The sequence below is a fragment of the Dryas octopetala genome, chromosome 5, assembly GCF_963921425.1.
Source record: "Dryas octopetala chromosome 5, drDryOcto1.1, whole genome shotgun sequence".
Lineage (NCBI taxonomy): Eukaryota > Viridiplantae > Streptophyta > Magnoliopsida > Rosales > Rosaceae > Dryas > Dryas octopetala.
In genome coordinates this window covers 3231823-3242710 of record NC_141370.1, presented here as the reverse complement: position 1 = coordinate 3242710, position 10888 = coordinate 3231823, and positions in this window count along the sequence as shown.

Below are 10888 nucleotides of genomic sequence, written 5' to 3'. Positions count from 1 at the left end.
TTTTATTGAACAAGTAGAACAATCAGTGGACCAAAATGGAACTTAAAAAAGATCGTGAACCAAAATTAAACTATCTATAAAATAAGTAGATCAAATCTATAATTTCCTCTAAATAATATATATTCGTACAAGTAGTGAAAGTAATATATATTAAAACATATTATGACGCCCTAGGATTTTTTTCGTACTTTATTTTGAGTTACAAGTAATTTTCTGAATTTGTTTTTGAGTTATTAGTATTTATTTACTATATTTAGAAATTAAGGAAACACTTCTAGGTGTTCCCAAAATTATTTAGTTAGGTATTTGCTACTGAAAAGATAGCTTGAGAGCTTGATGCCGTAGTACTCGACAAGACGAACCTAACAAGACTAAGATCATAATTATATGACAACCAAATTATTTAAAGCAAATTTTGGAAGATAAATTGTACTTTTAGGAGATTAGAAAATTGGAAAAAAGAGGTAAACAAGCTATTATTTGGTATTAGGTGGTGCAGCTGCCTAATAAACTCAGTTAAAACCACACTGAGTTATAGAACCTCAATCTTTGCTTAAGTGTTGACTCAGATACTAATCAAACAAACATAAATCTGAATCTCAGATTGAATATTGAAACAAACTTATAGATCTTGCATCCAACACATACAAAAGCCAAGTGACAGCCTAAGCACTCAAATGATCCATCATTGTAGGCATCCATGTGCTAGCAACAACTAAAGTGGTGTGTGATTGTTTTGCAAAGTTCATTCACCTTTTAAGGTTTAATTAGGTTATTATGCTCAAATATGAAGTGAATGTTCTTTGTTTTTATTTTCAGATTAAAGAAAAACATCACAAAGAAGATATAGACAAAATTTGGTATCCGGAAAAACCACGAAAGGGTTAAAAAAGCCGGAGGTCTTTTTGGGCTAGCTAGGTAATCCACTAATCAAGAGTTTCAATACAATGGAATCACACAAATAAGCTCATTCACTTAAATCCTAAATCTAAGTGGCAGTTTCTTACGCTTGTGCAAACTTTTTGAGCCAAGCAGTCAGTCCATCATGACATTAGCAACTCACATCTTGAGCTCTTCAATGCACGACACCGACAGCAACACAAGCACAGCGGAACATGAACAGAAGCAATGAAATGCAACTGTGGATTCTATAAAAATCAACTCCTTCAAGTTATCAAGACTTGAAGAAGTCGATAGAGAATCCTATTTTAAAATCTATATGAGTGTTTGATGTTGATGATGAACATAAAAAACAACTTAGATTTTAGAAAACATAAACCCAAATTGGAAAATCAATTTTCATTGAAAAACATTTTTCACATTGGAACAACTTGAACTCTCTCTCTCTAAAACAAAATGTGACAAATTCACAAAATTGGAGAGTTGCTCACAAGAGAGACGCACTCTCTGTTTTTTTTCAAAACTCATTCTCACCTAATCGGAACACATGGAGGATCCTTACTTGTTATTGAGCTAAAAGACAAATGACAGCTACAAAAAGGATGTCCAAAGTTGGTTGATTTGGATGAAAATGATGATGTGGATTTTTGGATAAGAGAGGAACAAAGAATATTTTCAACTAAGGAATATCCTCATGTGTGTGCGTGAGTGAGCTGAAGAAGACAATGTATAGTGCACGTGTATGTGTGTGAAATATAAGCTGAGGGAAATGACCTCATGTGCATAACACATGTTCCTTTTTATTAATGAAAGCATATTTAAACATGTAAGGGACTAACTCAGTACATATAAAAAATGATGCATGAGATGTGTTTTACCTTAGTCCACTTGCTCTGATTCTTCCAATCTTGATCACTTCATCCCAACACAAACTCTAATAAGCTAATTGTAAATTATATCCTAGAGTTCGTTGAATGTGGTAAATTTAAAATGATTACAATGGTTTTGGTAAGGAAAAACCAATTTATAAATTCTTAGAACTAATAATCTCCCTCTTTCGCTTTCCTTGACAAAACAACCCAGTTTGCTTACAATTCTCTCAACAAGTATCTCAACTTAAACTATGTTTCAAAAATGAGATCAGATAGCCTGCAAGGGATACCACTAACACAAAACAAGATATCAAAACATATGTAGCATATATCAGTGGCATACATGTATTGGATAAAATGATCCAAATTGATCTCCCTCTTTTTGTCATGGAAAGACAAAGGAAATGGAGCTGCAAAAAGATGGTTAATGCAAGTAATAACATAAGAGAATGAGTTATAAGCACAGAAAGAAATGAAAGACTCGTGCACATAAGCTCGCCAAAAGTGGCTATTAATACGAAAGAGTCAACCAAAAGATGCGACCAAGTAAAAAAAAAAAAAGGAGCAGGAAAGTTCTAAACCACAGTAATGCAAATCAAGAATAACAAGGTAAATTTGCCAAACTGTTCCAAAATAAAAAGAACTGAGGTTTAAAGAAAAGACTCTCTAATATGAAACTCCCCCTAAGTGGTTACTCCCCCTAAGATTGAACTCCCCTGTGAGAAAGTGTAGAATTGGTATTAATTCTGATATTTCAATATTAACATTTGTACAACAGCTTTATACAAGAGGTAAGTAATTTAGATCCTATATGTTTGTCTAAATTAACTGAATTACATGGCTAACAAAGGAAGAAAATTAATACAGTTGACTAGATATACAATCAATAAGGATCTCCTCAATATATGTTATTTAACTTTACTTTCTTTAACACTCCCTCTCAAGTTGGAGTGGATATTGATGACACCCAACTTGCTAAGTAAAGTCTGGAACTGTGTAAGACTCAATGCCTTTATGAAGAGGTCAACTGGTTGGGCATGTGTTGATATGTGAGAGGTCTTGATCAAGCCTTCTTGTATTTTCTCACGAACTAAATGACAATCTATTTCAATGTGTTTAGTTCGTTCATGAAAGACTGGATTGGAGGCAATGTGAAGTGCTACTTGATTGTCACAAAATAGTTGAACATGATGTGCATGCCCTATGCGTAAATCATTTAGAATATACCTCACCAAGTAATTTCACAACATGTTGTGGCCATAGATCGATATTCGACTTATGCAGATGATCGAGCCACAATAGTTTGCTTTTTGGATTTCCAGGAAACAGGTGATTGGCCAAGAAAGATGCTATACCCTGTAATAGATCTTCGAGTGTCTTTGCAACGGGCCCAATCAGAATCATAAAAAGCTCTTAGTTGGATTTCTTGAGACTGAAAGAAAGATACCTTGGCTGGTGTGCCTTTAATATATCTCAAGACTCTGTGGGTTGCTTCTAGATGTGGGAATCTAGGCTTATCCATATACTGACTTAAGATGTGAACCTCATAAACTAAGTCTGGTCTAGAGATAGTCATATATATTAAGCGCCCAAAAAGTCTTCTATATGAAGAAGGATCTTCAATTTCATCTCTATTTTTACACAGCGTCAATTTTTTCTCCATAAGAAAAGTAGCTAGTTTTGCTCCAAGGTACCCAGAATCTTCAAGAATTTTCAATGCATACTTTCTTTGTGATAATACAATTCCTTTAGTGGATCGAGCGACCTCTATACCCAAAAAATATTTTAACTGCCCAAGGTCCTTTAATTTGAACCGCTGATTTAAGAATTCCTTGAGAGTTTTGATCTCTTGTATATTGTTGCCTACTAGGATCACATCATCCACATATATAAGAAATATAGTAAATTTAGTATTTTGGGATCGGACGAATAATGAATAATCAGCCTTGGATTGTGTATATCCAGCTAATTTAAGAGCTTGAGAGAGTTTGAGAAACCATTGTCGACTTGCTTGCTTAAGCCCATATAAAGACTTATGAAGTTTACACACTCTTGTCTCTCCCTTTCGTCCGAACCCAGGGGGAAAGACATGTAGACATCCTCTTCAAGATCACCATGAAGGAAGGCATTGTTGACACTAATTGATGGAGATGCAAATTTTGAGTGGCTGCCATTGCAAGAAGAAGACGGACAATCACCAATTTCGCAACCGGTGCAAACGTTTTGCGATAGTCAAGCCCTTCAATTTGACTATATAGCCTTTGGCCACTAACCGAGCTTTGTATCTTTCAATGGTACCGTCGGGTTTGAGCTTGATTTTATAAACTCATTTGCAGCCAATTGATTTTTTTACTGGGAGACAAAGGTTAAAGAAACAAAGTATGATTTGCCTCAAGAGCAGCGAGTTCATTATGCATGGAAAGACGCCACTTAGGTCTGTGACAGCCTGAGAATAAGAATGTGGTTCTACAACTATAGAAACTGAAGAGGTGAAAACACGTGAAGAGGTTGATGAGGAGGATTGACCACGTGAAGGAAGAAGACCTGTAAACTGGAAGTCCCGAAAGTGCATGGGAACCTGGGTGCCACTGCAGGAGAAGTATTAGGTGGTGGTCATGATGCCAATGGTGAAGGAATGAGTAGCACATCAGAGGAGTGTGTATCAGATGGTAGTGGTGAATCAGCCATGGGTGAAGGAATGATCTCATCATCATGCATGGTAGATGAAGTAGTGAAATTTGGAATGACTGAATGAGTTTCAACAGTGGAAGTAATGGAATATAGAAATATATTTTCATAGAAGAGCACATCACGAGTAGTAAAGATTTTGTGTTGGGAAATATCGTACAAACGATAACCCTTTTGACCATAAGGTAGCCAATAAATATACATCGGGTTGCTCTAGCATCAAATTTGGAGGGTCGCTTATCATGTGTGGAAGCAAAACATAAAGAAACCCAAAAACCTTCAAATGGGTGTATGTGGGCCGAAAGTTCATGTGAAGAGGTTAGTGGAAGAGATCATGTTTTCGGGGTTGGAGTCACCGAAGTGGACGATAGGCAAGAGAAGTCCCAAGAGTGAACCTGACAAGCATAAGATTCATTCAATAGCCAAGCCGAAGAGTCTGCACCACTCCGAAGTACTAATAACTAAGTTAAAGAGAGAGTGGGGCAGGCCATAGATGAAAGTGAACTATAGATTACTTACCGAGTACGTGAAAGAGAAGTTCATAGGGTGATTTACCTTGTAAAAGTGGTGTAGGCATTCGATTGATGAGGTAGGTGGCAGTGAGGATGACTTCTCCCCAAAAACGCTTAGGGAGGTTAGCTTGAAAAACCAGAGCTCATGCAACATTTAATAGATGACGGTGTTTTCGCTTAGCCACTCCATTTTGTTGAGGAATGACGACACAACTTGTTTGATGAACAATGCCTTTAATGGAATAAAAATTGGAAAGAGTAAACTCAGGACCATTATCACTTCGAACAATTTTAACCTTAGATGAGAATTGCGTTTTAACAAGGTTAATAAAGAAAGTAAGAAAACGTTGTGTGTCTGATTTATGATGCATAAGATATGCCCAAGTACATCGAGTATAGTCATCCACAATAGTGAGAAAATATTGAGCTCCAGAAAGAGATTTAACATGATAACCAACCCATATGTCTACATGAATTAATTCCAAAGCTTGAGTACTAATGATAGAACTTAAAGAAAACTTGGAACGAGTTTGCTTTGCTAAGAGACAAATTAAACAATTAATATCACAATATTCAATGGTTTTGATAGAATTTGAAAGAAGTTGCAAAACTTTATTAGAAAGATTCATGAGACGTTGATGCCAAAGATGAGAAGAAGAGGTATGGACTGCAGTGGCAGAGTAACAAGCAGCTCCTTTTGAGACATCGAGGTAATACTGACCTCCCTGTTCAGTGCCCGTTCGAATCATCTTCCTAGAGTGTTGGTCTTGAATTACACGAGTTTTATGAATAAAAGTGGCTAGATAATGGGAATCAGAAACAAGTTTACTGATGAAGATGAGATTTAAGTGAAATGAAGGAACACAAATCACATTAGTTAAGATTAAATGAGAACACTACCAATATGTGTGACAATGACATGAGTTCCATTAAGTAGTTGTACTTTACGATTTTTGACAGGAGCATATTCAATTAAAAGACTGGAAGAACAAACCATGTGAACGGTTGCCCTACTATCAATGATCCAAGTGGTGTTCTTGCCAATTACAGAAAAACAAACAACATTACTTGATAATCACTAATGGCAGAAGAGTTACCAACATGATTAGCCATAGAAGTGCTCTTATTAGTGTGTAAGAGACTGAGGAATTATTGATACTCGGCTGAAGTGAGAGCAACATAATTGGTTTGAGGGACTAACGCTTCCCTTTAATCAGCACGCTGTGAGTTTGTGTGGTTAATTTGCCTTCGAAGAAAAATTGTGGCGTCCTTGATGATTTGGCTGAGCATCATATTGTTCCTGTTTTTGTAGCTTGCGACAGGTGATAATAGTGTGGCCATTCCATTCACAATATTCACATTTTAGGTGTGATCGGCATACATTTGCACTATGGCCAAATTTATCACAAATCCCACATTTTATATTTGAGTTTCTTTTACCTGCACCAGACCCTTTGTGTGGTCCCTTGAAATTGTCTCTTACAGCAAGAGCAACAACATTTGAAATGGTGGGCTTACCAGATGTTATTTCTCATTGCCTCTCATGTTGAATTAGAGGAGAATAGGCATGATTCTCAATAGGGAAGGGGTCCATTAGGAGGATCTATCCTCGCACACCAGCATAAGACTCATTGATCCCATTAGAAACTTCATCGTCTTTTGATCTTGCTGGTATTGAAGGACTTCTTTTACAACACCACAGTTGCAAGCAGGGATTTCATATAGGGCATACTTTTCATCCCATAGCCCTTTGAGTTTGGTGAAGTATGATGCAACAATCATGTCATTTTGAATGCAATCATGTATGGCTTGCTCAACGTGGAAAAGATGAACTTTATTTACCCTGGAAAATCGTTCTTTGAGATCTTGCCATACCTTATGAGCTGTGTCATTGTATATGACGTTTGCTTCTATGTCTTGAGACATTGAGTTGAACAGCCATGACTTAAACCAAGTTATTGCATCTTGTCATTGTTGGGTATCTCCAACATGCTGGTTGGTTTCTTGATGGATATATCCGTTAACAAAACCGACCTTGTTCTTAATGCTCAGGGCAGTTGTTATAGCACGACTTCATGTGATGTAATTCTCTTCAGTCAGGAGTTGTGAGACAAGGATTGCACCAGGTTGATCCGAGTGATGTAGGAAGAGTGGACTGATAGGTTTATCATATTTGATAATCTCAAATTTGTTTGAGGATTTCTTACTTGTTTCTGAATTGCTAACCATGGTAGAAGGGAAAACGACTAGGATCTTGTTTGATCTATTTGATTTGAAAGAAATTTCTTGGTCACAAAGAGCTTTGTTGCTCTGATACCATGTGAGAAAGTTGTAGAATTGGTATTAATTCTAATATTTCAATATTGACGTTTGTAGAACAGTTTTATACTAGAGGTAAGTAATTTAGATCCTGCAGGTTTGCCTAGACTAACTGAATTGCACGACTAACAAAGGAAGTAAATAAATATAGTTGACTATATATATAATCAATAATGATCTTCTCAATATATGTTATTTAACTTTACTTTCCTTAACATCCCCCTCAAGAAAAATTATCATTAAACAAAATGCGGCTGTACTGATCTAGTAAAGACACCGCTGAGCAGTAAAATATCTCAATGCATAAAAATGACCATTCGACTCTTAATGATCCTTAGTCAACCAAAAAGACGTAATATGACTAGTTACTAGAGCAGTCAGACTATGCCAAATTTGACACGTGGCTTAAATAGACACACCTACTCTCAATTATCTCATACTCAACCAAATAAGTCACAGATAATTTGATCTCCTAGAGAGAATTTTAAAAGTAACTTTTTGAGAAACAATGAACACATATGTAGACCGTAGGACTTAGAAGATTCACCTCCAATCACTTGTGCTTCAAGGACTTATTGAAATTGAGGACTTTAACTTGACAATTGAACTGAACCAAAGGAGACTAAATGCATAAAATTTACACCGGAGAGAATTTAAAACACATTTATTACACTCCAACTGATATGAAAAAAAGTGAATTGCAAGATTTTGCATTCAAATAAGCATATTTGGGATAAAAAAAAAAGTCATAGCAAGCAATTCTCTTCCTAAGAGAAACAATGTCAATAAAAGTAAAAATGTTAAACATGCTTCCTCAACAAGATGAGATCAGAATATGATCTCTCATGTTAATTTCCAATTTGTGATCAAAACTTAAAACAAAGTTTTCAACACAAGACAAAAGCTCTTTCAAAACAGATTTTTGGGCACACTCCTTATTTAGTGTTATGATTTGGTATAATTTTGCGACTCTTTACCTTAGAAATTCCATAAAAACACCTTATCACTCCCTAGAGTTGTGACTTCTTTAGCCACACTTCTTTGAAAGAATTTTTGTTATTATCTTAGAACATTTTGAACGTGACTTCATTGGCCACATTTTTTTAAAAGTGAAAATCTGAGTTTAAGAGAAGCCACAAATGAGGAATTATCCTAAGAGACCAAATCTCAGACTCAATCAGATCATCTTTGAAAGTTGTTCAACAATTTTAACTCAACTTGTAAAAATTTTTAAAAGAAAAAGACTTCAAGGCTTACATTTGACAAGAAAGAAGGGTTATGCTCACTGACATAATAAAATTTATATGCAAAGACCCTTTTTGATACCAAGTAGAGTGAAAGTGCAGTGTTAAAAATCTTTCATTTTATTATTTGACTTCCTAAGATCAACATGCTTTGAATTTTCCAAAGCTTTGGTAAAAATATTTGCTAATTGCTTCTCAGAAGGAACAAATTTCAAGATAAGAAGACCACTCTCTACAAGATTTCTAATAAAATGGTGTCTTATGTTTATGTGTTTGGTTCTAATATGTTGGACATGGTTCTTTGAAATGTCAATGACACTCATATTATCACAATAAATGAGAAATGTCTTCTCATCAATCCCATAATTAGCAAGCATTTGCTTCATTCAAAGAAGCTGAGTGTAGTAGCTCCCTACAGCTACATATTCAGCTTCAGCAGTAGATAAAAAAACATAATATATTCTGTTTTTGCTATGCCAAGAAACCAAATTGTTCCCAACATAGAAAGCACCTTATGAAGTGTTTTTTAGATCATCATTATATTTTGCCCAGTTAGAATCACTGAATCCTACTAAGCTTGTGTTAGTGTCCTATGTGTACCACAATCCATAATCAATGGACCCATTAACATACTTGATTATTCTCTTAGTTGCAAGTAGATGTGATTCATTTGGATCACTTTGAAACCTCACACACCCTCCCACAACAAAAGATATATCAGGCTGACTAGTAGTGAAGCAAATGAGGCTTCCTATCATGCTTCTAAATAATGTCTAGTCCACTTTCTTTCCATTTGGATCCCTATGAAGTTTGATGTTTTTACTCATAGGAGTAGTTGCAACCTTGGATGATTCAAGACCAAATTTTTTAACCAAATTCCTAGCATACTTAGATTGAGATATAAAAATCTCACTATCCTCTAGTCTAACTTGCAAACCTAGGAAAAAGTTCATCTCACCAACCAGACTCATCTCAAATTAATTAGTCATCACCTCAATAAATTTCTTTACCTGAAGATCTGAGGTGGAGCCAAAAACAATATCATCTACATAAACCTGAGCAATCAACACATCTTTGTTGAACATTTTTACAAACAGTGTTTTATCAACTGACCCTCTCTTGTATCCATTGGACAATAAATGAGAGGAAAGTCTCTCATACCAAGCTCTTGGAGCTTGTTTTAGTCCATATAAAGATTTCCTCAACTTATAAACACCATCAGGGATGTGTGGATCCTCAAATCATGTTCTCATTTTGAAGACATTTTACAGTGGGTTCTATTTTGGTTTTTTCTTTCTTTATGCTGAGAGATTCAGAGAAAAGTAAGTCATATTTTTCACACAGTGCAGTGTATGACTCATCATCTAGGGCAAATTCTGAGTCTAACTCTTCATCAATTTGATCAATCTCCTTGATTGATGCAACAAACGCAACTTCATCTGTTCATTATCTGATGAAGACTCACTATCCTATGACTGATCACTTTCACTGTCACTCCAAGTTATTTTCATGGCTTTGTTCTTTCTTGTGCAATATTTTTTTTTTTGTTATTTGCACACTAAGCAGCCATACCCCACAAGTGTAACACTTGATTTCTTTCCTGGATGATCTATTCTTTCTTGTCTCCTCTCAAAAGGTTTCTCACCCTGAGGCTTGAATTTGAATTCTTTAGAGGGGCTGCCATTCATTCTAGTTTCTCTTCCTTTGTTTCTAAGAATTCTCTTGAACTTCTTAACAAACAATGCAATTTCATCATCAGACTTTGATGATTTCTCAGGTTTGGTCTTAGCGACATTTTTCACACTTTGTAATGCAATGCCTTTGGTTCTTTTGTTATATTTTTCATCCATTTCATGTTCCATCTCAAAGGTCTTGAGTTTTCCAACTAATTTTTCAATCTTAAGTTCATCTAAGTTTTGGACTTCCAGGATTGCATGTTTTTAAGACTGAAACTTCTTTGGCAAGGACTTAAGAACTTTCTGGACAATGGTTGGTTCATCATAAGGCTTTCCCAACGACATAGCTTCATTTGTCAGTGCTTCTAACCTCTCATAAAACTCAGAAAAAAGACTCAGTTTCCTTCATCCTAATCTCCTCAGACTTAGCGTGCACCATTTGCAATTTAAGTGACCTAACCTGTTTATCACTTTCATGAACAACCTTAAGTTTGTTTCAAGCTTGCCTAGCTGTGACACAGTGTTGAATGTGTGCAAATTGTGAGGAGGACAGTGCAATTACTATTGCATTTCTAGCTTTCTTATTTGAATTAGAGGCAGTGACTTCAACATTTGACCTTTCTAATCTAGGCTTAGGGACTTCGTTTCCATCAACAGTTTTGGTTGGAGAAATCCAC